Source organism: Lonchura striata, chromosome 1, assembly GCF_046129695.1.
Source record: "Lonchura striata isolate bLonStr1 chromosome 1, bLonStr1.mat, whole genome shotgun sequence".
Classification (NCBI taxonomy): Eukaryota; Metazoa; Chordata; class Aves; order Passeriformes; family Estrildidae; genus Lonchura; species Lonchura striata.
In genome coordinates, this window is record NC_134603.1 from 121,100,990 (window position 1) to 121,113,759 (window position 12,770).

The 12,770-nt window shown below is 35.3% G+C and overlaps 1 protein-coding gene across 11 annotated transcripts in view; it reads left to right on the top strand.

Moving 5' to 3' along the window:
* Positions 1 to 12,770, top strand: part of TBC1D5 (TBC1 domain family member 5) — a 312,792-nt gene that overhangs the window by 89,835 nt on the left and 210,187 nt on the right. Inside the window, exon 4 of one of the 11 annotated variants that reach the window (XM_021538130.3) lies at positions 4,158 to 4,225. The exons of the other annotated variants lie outside the window; for them this stretch is intronic. The gene's annotated coding sequence lies outside the window, so the exon portion shown is untranslated. The remainder of the gene's footprint in view (positions 1 to 4,157; positions 4,226 to 12,770) is intronic. 11 annotated transcript variants of the gene reach the window in all.

Below are 12,770 nucleotides of genomic sequence, written 5' to 3' on the forward strand. Positions count from 1 at the left end.
TGCAAGGAAAATGATTGAAAGGAATGGTTTTATCCTGAAATTTTTAGAGACCCTGAGATCCAAATATATACAGAGCTGAAAAACAAGAAACTGGGAAATTAGTTGAATTATGGGAAATAAATGCAGGAAAGCCCAGGATAGTATTTCTGCCTTAACAGTAGCTAGTGGTATTCCTGGGGAAATATTGTAGAGTATTTTTTCACCAGGTGCATTGTAAGCAGTGAAGGCTCAGGAACAAGACCTTTCAGAAGTCCAGCTGGAATGAGGAATGATGGGAATTGCCTGCATTCATTATCTGAATGAAAATTAGAGGGGGGGGGAAGCGTGTTGTTACTGCAATCTGAATGTCTCATAGGAACAGCATTGCCAAGAGTACTGTTAAAATAGGTATTGAAGTGACCATGTAGTGTTGCAGCAGCTCATGATTAGTATCATTGAACAGCAAAACATACATTATTTTTCTTGATTTGCTACAAAAATATTTTTAGGAAATCTTTAAGCAATACAGGTTTCTAAAACCAGTTCTGTAATTTTATATGTTCCTGATTTCTCTGAACCTTTAATATTTTGATGACTAGTCCAGCAGGAAGGAAAGTTATTACAGTAGTTTAAGAGCAAGAAAAAAATTATTGAAGGTAGGTAAAAATGTTTCTCTTGCTATGAATAATACAGTAAGAGTTACATACGCAGATGAATCAGGCCATTTCTTTAATATGTAATCTGATTTTCCATACATGCTTATAATTGTTCAATAAGAAATTTGTCAGGAATACACTGTGCCTATAATTAAAAAATAATATACATGAAGTGTAACAGTGGAAGGTCTGATGTTTTATTGCATGCTAGCAATTTGCAAAATAAAATCTTAATCCATATTTTTACCCTACTCTTAGAGCACCAGGATCCATAACTCATGAATATCCTTGTTTTCATGTATTTTTCCCCACACTCACATTGCATACTTAATATTGAAGATAGCACATTCAAGTGCATCGTGATGCATATTTAAAGCAAACCTAAAACTAATAATGCAGAAATTACAAACATCACAATAATTTTAGTGTTCCACTCCTCCTAATCAGGTACTGGGAGTTGTGTATCTGAAGAGAAGGTGAAAAAATAGTTTTCAATACCTCAATTTGGTAAATAAAGTTAAAACCTGTGGTTAAAACCACTTCTGTGAACAGTTAATCCCAGTATGCATGAGTTTGCGATGACTCCTGTTTAATGACCAAGTTAGCAGTGAATTATTTACTTGCTCCAAGCAAGGGATACATGCACACTTGATTTTGTCTTTCTGCAGTGTGTCTTACCCTCAGAAAATAGATAATAACAGTAGAATAATATTTGTCAAATGTTTATTGGAACCGAAAAGAGTGGACATTCTAGTAAACACAGGCTGGTTAATATTGGTAGTTGGGAATCTTGAAGTGCTTTACAAACACGGGTGGGTATTTTACTGTGGGATTTAATTGAGGATGCTGGTTGTCCCTCTAGGAACTGATCTGAACAAGGAGCTGAAATGCCAGTGAAGCGTTTTCCTTAGTGCCTGAATTTTCTAGGTAAATTTGATAAATTTAACTTTCAGTCGTCTCTGAGAAGGGTACAAGCTACTTGTAAACACTGACCTGGAATTTAATCAAGGTCTTCCAGTTTGTGAAACTTAAAGAATGTCAAAAAATCCATACAATACTGCAAACGAAAGGGTGCTCCAGATGAGCATGTGTTGTTCATGTAGTTAGCCAGCAGCTCAACCTGTGCAGTGTGCTTACAGTGTTTGCATCAGACTCAATTTCTTCCTTTGTGGTTATTCTTGCATTGAAGCCAGTGTCACCCAGAAAAGGTTTGTCCTTTCCTGGTAACTTCTGGGTCACTGTCACATTTATAGAAATAATGTTAAGAAATTCATCCTCTAGTGTGGATTTTCTGTAGCTAATGTCTCTTACAGTATGATATTAAAATTCTAGCACCCAAATTTCCATGGCTGAGCTTGCCATATCTATGAGGTATGTAACACAAAGAGATAGCACTGTTCCCAAGAGGGGACCGTGGGGTGTTGCAGGTACCTCTCCTGGACAGCACGGTCAAGTAACAGAAGTTTTTGGCATTCCCCTGTTCATTCTTAGACTTTGCCTACAGCCAAGAAGGAGACCGTATCAGCATTAACTTGTTTTGAGGAAAAAAACCCAGCTTGATGGGAGAGTGGAGGAACAGGAGCAGCTGGAGATGCGGGAGGCCACAGAGCAGCACAGGGATGTGGCCAGTGGGGACAGCTGCAAGCCAGAGACACCCATCTGCAACAGGCTTTACCTGCTTACTCTGGCTCCCAAGCGATTGGGAACTGACATGGAATACTCTCTCCCACCTCAGCTCATGGGTTACTGACATAGCATTTTTGAAGGATGAAACTTTATTTTCTTTCTTAATACTGCAATCATTTAAATGTGGCGGGGTTTTTCTGGTTTTGTTTTGGTTTTTTTTTTTCCTGGGGGAATCTTTAGACAGTACTTGACATTAGTTATTCTTGTCTCTTTAAAGGCAGGAATAGATACTCAGATTCTTAAACTGGAACTTTTTAGAAAAGACTGTCAGTCCTCTGATGCTGCTGTATACAGCCTGAGTCTGTGCAGCACTGTCTGTTATTTCCATTATGAAATTTTGCATTTTTATTAATACCTTCTCTAAATTTAGGAAGTTTAAACAGGCAACTTTTGCATTTTGCATTTTTGTGATCTGTTTGGGTAGTGAATTCTGTATTAAACCTGAATTATTTTATTTTTTATTAAATGTTGATTATGAAGTATTTAGACACATTCAAGCACTGTTACAAGTGAAGTCCTCTATCAAAAAGTTAAGATGTCTAAACAAATTCTCAGGCATTTATACAAACTATTTATATACGTAAGTAGGATTTGTTGCAAACACATGAAACTGATGTAATTTTAACTGAGTTGTTAGGGATTTTTTTTAATTTCTTAGTATTAGTATCAATGAAAGCATTCCTATTTAAACATGCTGCTTCTCTTATACTGGATTAATAGAAGTGGCTGAATTATAAGGATTTTATACTTCTGATAATGGGAGCTATGTTCATATAAAAATATATACATATATTTTTCTTAAATCTGATTTGATATACCAATTCCCATTGTTAGGTGCAAATTAAAAAGAATTTTACTCTGGTAGGGGGTTCTAAAGCTTTGACATTATTTTAATCTGATAACGAATGGCTCTGAGTTCATGTTCTTTCAGTTGTTGGCAACAAATCTAAACCTGCGTTTTTTGGATTTATGAGGATAAGTCCTGCTTTGGCAATCTTGTAGATCCTCAGGAGAATAGTTAAACAGTGATTAATCATTGTTTCTTCACTGAGTGTGCAGAAAAGAATGGAAAAGCTGCATTTCACACTTCTGAAGCAATTAATCCCCATGATCTTAGCCAGGTTTGTCTTGTAGATAACTTGGGATACAAAACTGTACCTAATTTATCAATGTATGCATGCCATAAAGTATAAAACACACAATTTATTTCATATCATTTATAGTCAAATGTAAAAAAAGAGTGACTTTGCCATATCCAAGAGTGTTTCTTACATTACCTTCATATAAACTAAGTACCAGAGATTACAATGGGATTCCTGTTTATTGTGCACATCTGGTGCAGTCACTATGCATTTTCTCATTCACTTGCTGGCATTTTTAGTGATTGTGGCATAAATCACCTTGCTAATCAGAAACATAAGTGACGGGAAGTCATCTCCTTTTTTTGAACAATGGGAAAAAACATATGGCTTCTTAGACAGGACTTGGCTGTTATACTATTTATGTGGCATTATATTCTGTATTTAGAATTTCATATTAATTGCTGTGGTTTGATTGAAGGCATAGAATGCCCTGTGGTTTTGGCCAAAGTACTTGTTTTATCATCTAGTCATGATGCTTTCCATGCTTAATATCTGTTGTATTTGTGTGTATCAAAAAATGGAGCTGAACATGCAGGCTCTATGTATTTTAAAATATGATAAAATATTTTAAAATGCTTTTTCATCAATAAGATTAAAATGAATGTTGTGTGTTCTGAGTGACACCATATAATAGAAAGCTGTTATAAAATGTGTGGCATAGTAAACAAGAGAAAATAAATGTTTGCCCTTGTAGGAAACACATATACTTGAAACTTTTCTTCCGGCACAGAAGAGGACTGTAGAAAATCAGACGAGGAGGAGGTGAGACTGGTAGTTTTTCTAAGGAAAGTTTATTGATAATTGTGCTTCTGAATTAAAATTCCCTGTGGGATAAAACATATAATAAGATGCCAAAATTATATTAACACGTGAGGAAGATAATTGCATCCAAAAGCAATTCAGGTACAATATCATTTTTGTGTATCTGTTTCTTCTTCTTCTTACATGAATGTTTTGCACTTCATTTTGTGTCACTTATTTTGTGATTCATAGCAGTGTTTACTCCTTTAGCCAAATAGTTTATTATTAATAATAATTACTCTGAAGAATTTTTTATAGCCTTTTGAAAGAATATATTAATTTATGGCCACTGGTTCAGAGTTTTATTTACTATTACATTATTTCTTTTAAATAATTACTTGAACATGTAACCTAATTCAGTAATGTTATTGACCAAATTTCTCTAACCAGTGTGGAACTCGAGGTTATTACATAGTATTGGAATACACTAATTTCTGAATTGTCAGGAGTCTGTATATCTAAAGATCTTTATTCTCTGCCAGGAAACTCCTAAATAATTACAAAAACGCTGAATTAAGTAACTTACGATTAAGACTTTCATATGAGGCTCTTGAAATCAAAGGAGGTAAGCAGGATATAAAAAGAGACCATCCCAAGTGACTAGTAACACCTCTCTGGCATTACAAATTCTGCCTCACTGGTAATAAAGAAAAACAGATAATGGTAAAGAATCAGATAAAACAGATAAACAGATAAAGAAAAGCAGAGTAATGCTAAAAAGCACTTGTTAAACCTTGGGGGTCCCCATAGTCTTCACTCAGGTGTGGGTCTAAATGCATGTTGTAGAGATGCTGCTTTTGAAAGCTTGTCAGAAAGCATGTTTTTCCACAAGAATTTGCCTTCTACTAGGAATTGTGAAAAATCCCGAGGATACCTGAAACTAACTGATGTGACATCCTTAAGATTACTTATACAAAAAGAGAGAAACTTCAAAAATAACAGGGCAGCACATCAACTTAACTTTTTTAATAGCTGCTCACTGTGAGTTTTCTGCTGTTTCTGCTGTTATCTTACATTGTGGAACAGTAATTTCACTAAAAATTTTCAAACTTGGTGTATTAGTTTAACAGGAAGAATTCTTCAAAATTACTCTGAAATACACAATTACCCCTATTAAGTGCCTTTAAATGCTAAAAAAAAAGGTCTCATCTTTAAAATTGTCTCACTAAGTCTGATTTCATAAATCTTGTTTTTTAGCATTTCTTTTTCATAGTTTTTACTCACTGAAAAAATCTAGCTGTAAACAAATGTGCAGAAACTTCCTGACTCACTCAGTATTACTTGAGGATTTTAAGTAAACCTTTAGATGCACCCTTAAGTAAATAATGTAATTGAAAGCATGTTTGATTTTCCTGGTGTGGTTCCAGGTTAGTCTTCTAGTTTGGATAAGGAACGTATCTTTGAAGCAGATCGTCCCCACTGTGCTTATATTCTTACTGCAAAGTTGTGTCAGCATTGGGAAAATTGATTTCTTTTGGATTAAGCTAACTTGGAAGTTGCACACCATTAGTGTGTAAGTGGACTTCTTTTGTAATAGCTGCTAGGGGGGTTTTAGTCCTGAACATGACCAGCTCCAATTAAACTCCCTAAAAGATGTTTTGCTTGAATGTTGGTTCTCAGGATTAACTATTTTGTTCTGCCTGTCAGTCCACATTGAGCAGTTGCCACTTAGACCTGTTACGAATCTCATAGAGCTACCCAAAGGAACACTTAATGGTTTGTGCAAAGTTCTGATGGTCACCAGGCCTTTATCAATGCATATATTTTTAATTAGGCAAGTGGAATTACTGTCATGAAGCTTAGTTATCATATTTAAATACTGAGTAAATGGAAAAATGATCTCTTCTCCTTTGACCCTGTTCAGGAATGAAACCCAGAAGTCAGCATTACATGCAATGACAGAGGGCTAAAAGGGAAAGCACAAAGGAGATGGTCATAAAATTGCGAGATGGAAAGGAATAAAGCTCTTGTGCAATAAATATGATCCAATATTTTTCACAGGCATAAATCCACTAGTGCTGTGGTATGTTAAGGGAAAACTGTTTATTTACTTGAATGAATTATGGACAGAGGTTTTTACTTTTTGCTTCTGTTCCTGATAATTTAGATACTTTCTCTTCAAAAGAATTAGATGAGATATAAACTGTAGACTTAAATTTAAGGCTCCTTTCAAAATGGATAATGGTAGAGTTCCCATCTTCACCCTAAACTCAAGGTTACTTTTGCCCAACACAGTGTAAAAAAATACTGTGGTTATCAGGCCATCAGACGTTTTGATGAGACACATTTTAAAACACCAATCAATGAGCTGCAAAGTTCAGTTTCTTTGATAAATAATCAAAAACAATTCAGGAGAGGGTTAAAGACTGTGTTAAGATAAATTCATTCTTCTAATGAGGATGGTGGATAAAATAATTTACTTCATGTTAATACAGTTATTTAAAACTTAAATTCTGAGTTTACAACCATCTGTCTTAAGGGCTAAGCTCACTATAAACTATTATAATCATTTAAATAAATAGAGGAAAAAACAATCCGTTCAATATGTTGAATCAATATGTCATGCTTTGAATATCTATATAATTTTCCTCACATTAGGATCCGTGGCACATGTACAGTACAATATGGTCTATAAATAGTCCTGGAAAGAATATGACTGTATCTTGGACTGCAGAGGGAATGATAGTGCTCCCCAGAACTTGGTATGTGGTTTTGCCTAGCAGCCATCATTCCCTGTAATCAGAGTGTAATTCAAAACATAACCTAATGAAATTAAAAGAAGGTAGATTTTGATGGCTGCAAGGTAGCAGAGCATTGTCCTTTCCTGTGTCCAACACAAGCAGAATCTTCATTTGGCATATGCATTTCATTCCTTGCTTGGGCTTGGGAGAAAAACTGTCCTTTTCTGCAGAAAAGGACAGTTTCAGGGCTGTTTCAGTGTTCCCATCCTGTTGGCTTGGCCAAAGGAATTAAGTGCACATGGCTGGAGGAGTCCACACTTGCTTTCAGCACCCAGTACAACAGTGAATGTGTGTTGTACAGAATCTTGCATCATTGTGACTGTACAACAATGACTCTACTGACTTGGAAAATATGGATTGGAGCATGAGCTGTAGGCCTGAGTAGCCCAGGAGCACTGAAGAAAAGAAAAAGAGGAAGTGATGGATAGTCAAACGTGGCTGAAATTCATTTAAATGTGGCTCTATGAGAGATTTATAATACATATGTTTCAAGTCAGCTTTTAGTCCTTTTTTTCAGCAATTTTTATTCTTTTACTGCTAAGAGATATTTAATAATTTTAGAATAGATTCACAGACTGTATTATGAAAATATGGTGAAACAATATAAGTGGTTTTGCAATATTTAAGATGGTATGTATACAGTCTAAAAACTCTGTAGAAAGAACACCATCTAAGTTGGTGTTACTGAAAATACCAGCCCAATTATTGTAAACTGCTAGTGTACTTCTATCACATAGAAAGAGTAAAATTATATCTGTATTGTAGGAATGGGACAAAGGACAGCAGTGAGGGAGTGATAGAAGCAGAGTATGTCCTAAAGCACATTCTGGGCCTCCAGTCCATTAACTACATAAACTGAGAAGCTTCCATATTCTTCTGAATTATGGAAGAAGAAGTCTCCTGAGGCTTTGCAGTGACATCACAAACTATTAGAGGTTTGGTTTTGATGTCACTAGAATCTCTTTATGAAGTCATGGCCCAGTAATTAATTTTTCATCTGTACTTATGCTGAAATTAAAAATTCTTAGGGCTAGATGGATGGATGAAGCTTCTTTATGTTCTGTTCCTTACTGTTGGAAGTAGCATACCATTTTGAGGATATTTAAAAAGATACATGCACTATTTCTCTCAATATCATGTTCTGCTGTTCTGCAGTTTAATCTAAATTAAAGCAAGTAAAATGTGTCTGTTTTGTGAATGGAGAATATTAGGATTACAGAGATTATGGAAGATAAGAAATCCGGGTTCTTGCTTCTCATGTGTCACTGACTCAGGCCATGTGAGCCTGTAAGAGCCAAGTCTTGACTGAAACCATACTGAAATCTTTGTGTGTCTCCCATAAAAGAGGTCCACATGAACAGGAAAGTGTAGTGTTTCATATATATGGAGTATTTTACACCATTGGAGACTTAACATGTGATTGTGGGTGTCACCTAGCATCCATGTGCCTCAATCTCTGCAGGCATAAAATGGGGGAAATGCTTGGCAAGGTAGTTCAACTCAGCACTATTTGGAAATCATTGTGATTTTCATAAACAACGAAGGTGTGTTGGGTTTTTTTCCTGAAATAGTAACAGTCTGTTGTTGACTGATGAGCACTGTTAAGCACCTAGAATCAAATTCCTGGTCAGAATGCAAATACTCAAAATTCCTAGTACAATAATATCTATTGTGCTACAATAATATTAGATGAATTCTAACCACTTGCTGGATGCTTGGAACCTTTTTAACAATGTTTTATATAATTCTGTTCTCACTTTTATTCATATTTCTCTCCTTTTGACATAGTATTTAAAAAAAAATGGATCATATTATTAAGTTAGATGAAACACCTGTTTTTTTCAGCATTTTGTTTTGCTAGATGGCTCAGGCAAATTGCATGGTTTTGAAGCTCATAATTCTATAAGTGGAATGTAAAAATATCTTAACTTTTCTAGACATTCTTTAGTTTCTTCAGCAGCAAGAATACACATTTGTTTATCTAGATCTGTTCAGACTTATGCATGCTAAGACCCGTTTGAAAGCTGAAGTCTCTACGTAATTTATTTTCAGTGTGTAGTGTAAACTGTTGTGCTGTATATACATTTTATATTTATGTCAGAAAAGGGTTGCAGAGGGGTGCTTTAAAACCACCTTTTTGGCTCTAAATAGCTATTGTGTACATATGGTAAGGTACTGCTGCTTAACAATTAGTAACTGCTTTGATGAAACTAAATTACATGTTTAAGTTCCCATCAGGAAGTCGCTTCACATATCTGTATTAATGTATTCAAGGCTCGAGAAGGAAAGTTAATTTTCCAGCTTAAATATTTAATTCAAGCTTAAAATTTAGTCTGTAATTAGAGCTCCCAAATGGCAGGAACATGGAGTATTTGTCCATTTTAATTAGATTGTTGTTTACCTATTAATTATATATCATATCTTGTCATATAGTTTTGATGGTAACAGATGGTGCTAGGAGTTAGTAAGGGTTTGAACAAAATAAGATTTCACATGATTTATTAAGTTGCACTTTATTAGTGAGTGGTCTGCTTTCGTCAGGTTATTCTGTGGAATAAGAAGTTTGAAACATTTCACTAATTCTGGTGATTACTCTCTATGTGAAAATATCGAACTTAAACAACAATTCCAAAAAGTGCATTTTTTTTCTTTTATAGGAAGTTATAATACACCTTGTATTTCTCCAAAGTTATTGCCTCTATACTATGCAGTAAACTTGCAGCTTCCCCTCCCACCCTCCCCAGATTTTTTGCATAGGATTTTTTAGGAGCAATACCTCTTTTGTCTGCAAAGAATACTGCAGTTGTTTCAGAGGTGAAAGACCTGATTCAGCTATAGAAATTTTAGCTTCTGCACAGAATCAATTTTCAAATTTCAGTGGCTGAAAAACCCAGCGTATCAATTTGTTCCTTGGTGCTTCCAAAATACAAATGTATATACATACACAGCCATCTCCAGCAAACATTTAAATGTAAAAGGTAATTGAGATTTTTCAGAGTTCTTTGTTTGTAGACAAGCCATACCATATGCCTTCACCCAGTATGTGAACGTTTTTTCAGTTCTTTGGCAATATCTACTGCTGATGCAGTTCACCTAAATTCTTGTGTCCTGTATGAAATGTAAGTATGTCTTCTATCAAGCAATGTTTTGATGAAATTAGGACAGTTTACCCCACACTGAAAGCTATGTGCTCACATCTGGAAATCATGTGGTACCTTACTTGTGATATTTTGGATTTCTCACTTAAACAATCCCTTTAAATACCTGAGACAGAGGAAAATAAAATAAAATTGAAAAGAATGGAAATCTCTTCTGAGTTTTGGAACATTAAAAAAAGAGAAAGAAAGAGACTGAAAGAAATTTCAATTCACTTTATGACACAAGTGAAAAAGGGAGAAAGTCAAAAAGATACTTAAGTAGATAAGATTGTCTAGTGGAGGTTAGAGGAAGAATATGTTATTTCTTGAAAAAGAGAGCCTTCAGATGGGTGAAGATTAAGGAGACGTGCATGAGATGTTGCTGAACAACACTGGTAAGTGGACAGTAGCTTTCTCTATGGGGAGTTTGCACAGAAACTAATCAGCAATGGAGCTTAGCAGTGTGGTGTTTGTGGGTGGTTTAGTAGTGATTCAGGATTGTTTGAGCTTTTAATTCCACTTTATCATAGATCATTTGATCTATTCTAATTTTGGTCACCAGAGGAAAGAGATCAACGACAAGTTTCTTAAGTCCAGGTCATTTCAGCAGCTCTCTGTTACAAAGCTGAGTAAATAAATCATTATTTTGTGGCAAAACAGTCTTCCTGTTTTCACTAGTTGCTTTCATGATACCTTGATAGATTAATCCTCTTGGGGCATAATACTGTCTGAATAAATGAAGATCCTTTTCCTGTAATCCTCCCTTTTTTTATAAACTAATTACATATTTCTGTTTTCCTTCCTCCTTCCTAATTTCCCTCTGTCAAGTTAAAAAAACATGCACGATCATCAGAACTGTACCTGTTTCTTGACATTGACCATGACTTCAAAGAGATGGTACGAGTCAAGAGTTTTGCTAGTGAAAAGTAAACAGATGGCCACAGTACACACACTGATTTCAAGGCTTGCTTCAGTGGGCGACTTGACAAACAGTAGATCTACAAAACTGCCTCCTTGTTCTGGCACTCGCTTTGTCCTCACACCAGCAGCAACAGATGCTTGATGCTGACACTAGTTCAGTTATTTCCCGCATAACTTTGGTCACATACTCTGAGTTGGATTCACTGTGACCTCTCTCTTGTTTCGTAATTGTCCCCATTAGCATGATTGCTACCTTAAAAAGTATTGATAAGTATGTCTGTGTTCAAATCAACTGGAGGTGGGGTGAGTAGGGGGAGGTGTTTGGGAGTGTGTATGTATCTTGGATGTGTTCCCAAGCTGAGGATCGTTTTATCACCACCTACATCTAAAAAAGAACCACTATGCTGAAATTGTGCAGTTTGATTAGCTAGGAAGAGCTAAGTGACTTGGCCTATTGCCTCTTGTATGTGTGAAAAGATTACCTTCTAAAAATGCAACCTTTTATCCTCTTTTGCTTAGATCCTGGATTTTTCCCTGTGATTTGTAGAGCTGTGTTAATAACACAGAAAACGGCATTCAGTTGTTAGCGATGGAGATATAAGTGATTATAAAAACATTATCACAAGATAGAAGTAGTAAAAATATTCTACTTGCTGAGCTTGCACCATCAGAATTTATTTATACATTTTATGCAAAAATACAGGGTTAATTTTTTTTCCCTTTGACCCTGTATATCAAATGTGATAAAATATGCTATCCTGCAGCTAAAAGCAGATGGAAAAATAAATTGAAGAACAGCATTTAACTGCAGTCTTATCCTAGTTCATATAAAAATATTACAAAAATAAAACAGAGACATAACTAGGTCATTGAAATGTTCTTTAAGAGAGCCTGCTTACGCAACAAAATTACCCCATTTTCAAATACTGTGGTTCATAACATTCGAGGGAAAAAAAAAGGATTTTGAAATATAGTAGCATGAATTTTGTTTTTAAATTAGTTTATACTCTTTGGAGTCAATCATTCATTGAGAACTTTATTTGTTTCTTTTGCAACATTATAGAAGGAGTGGGCTTGTATTAAAGCTTTCTTATGGACATTTGAGAGTTTTGAGTCATTGCTTCTAATTTATTGTAGTGCCTAGCAGGGCTTCAGTGGTGCTTCACTGATACCCTGTTAGGCACTGCAATAAATTACCTTTCTTTGGAATTATCAGTGCCATTTGTAGTTTCCGGAATAATTCTCCTTCCATGCTTAACTTTGCAAGTAGATTTTGAAGAATAAGGTGAAAAATACACAATTCAGTAAAATCTGTTGGTATGGATGCTCTGATAGTGAATGCAGCCAACAGTGACATTCTGTAATTTCTCAGCTCTTGGCCAAGTCTGCTTTAGATATCAGACTGAGAAGCACTGAGAATTACCTGTTTCTCTCCATCATTATCAAAGCAACTTCAGCCTCTAGTGAGTCTGTAAAGCCTAATTTGACTTAGAAATCTTAAAGAAGCCTAAGTTAGGCAGTTTTAATAACCCCAGGAGTGGAAATGTGAATGCCAGATAATCATGTAGTAGCATCAGAATGACGCTTATTGTTTATGCATATGGAGAGTTCAAATAAGAGAAATGAGATTCTTACTAAAAGGACTGCAAGAAAGAAAGCAAGATTCATAGAAGATGAGTAATAAAATACCATTCATCAAATATTCAA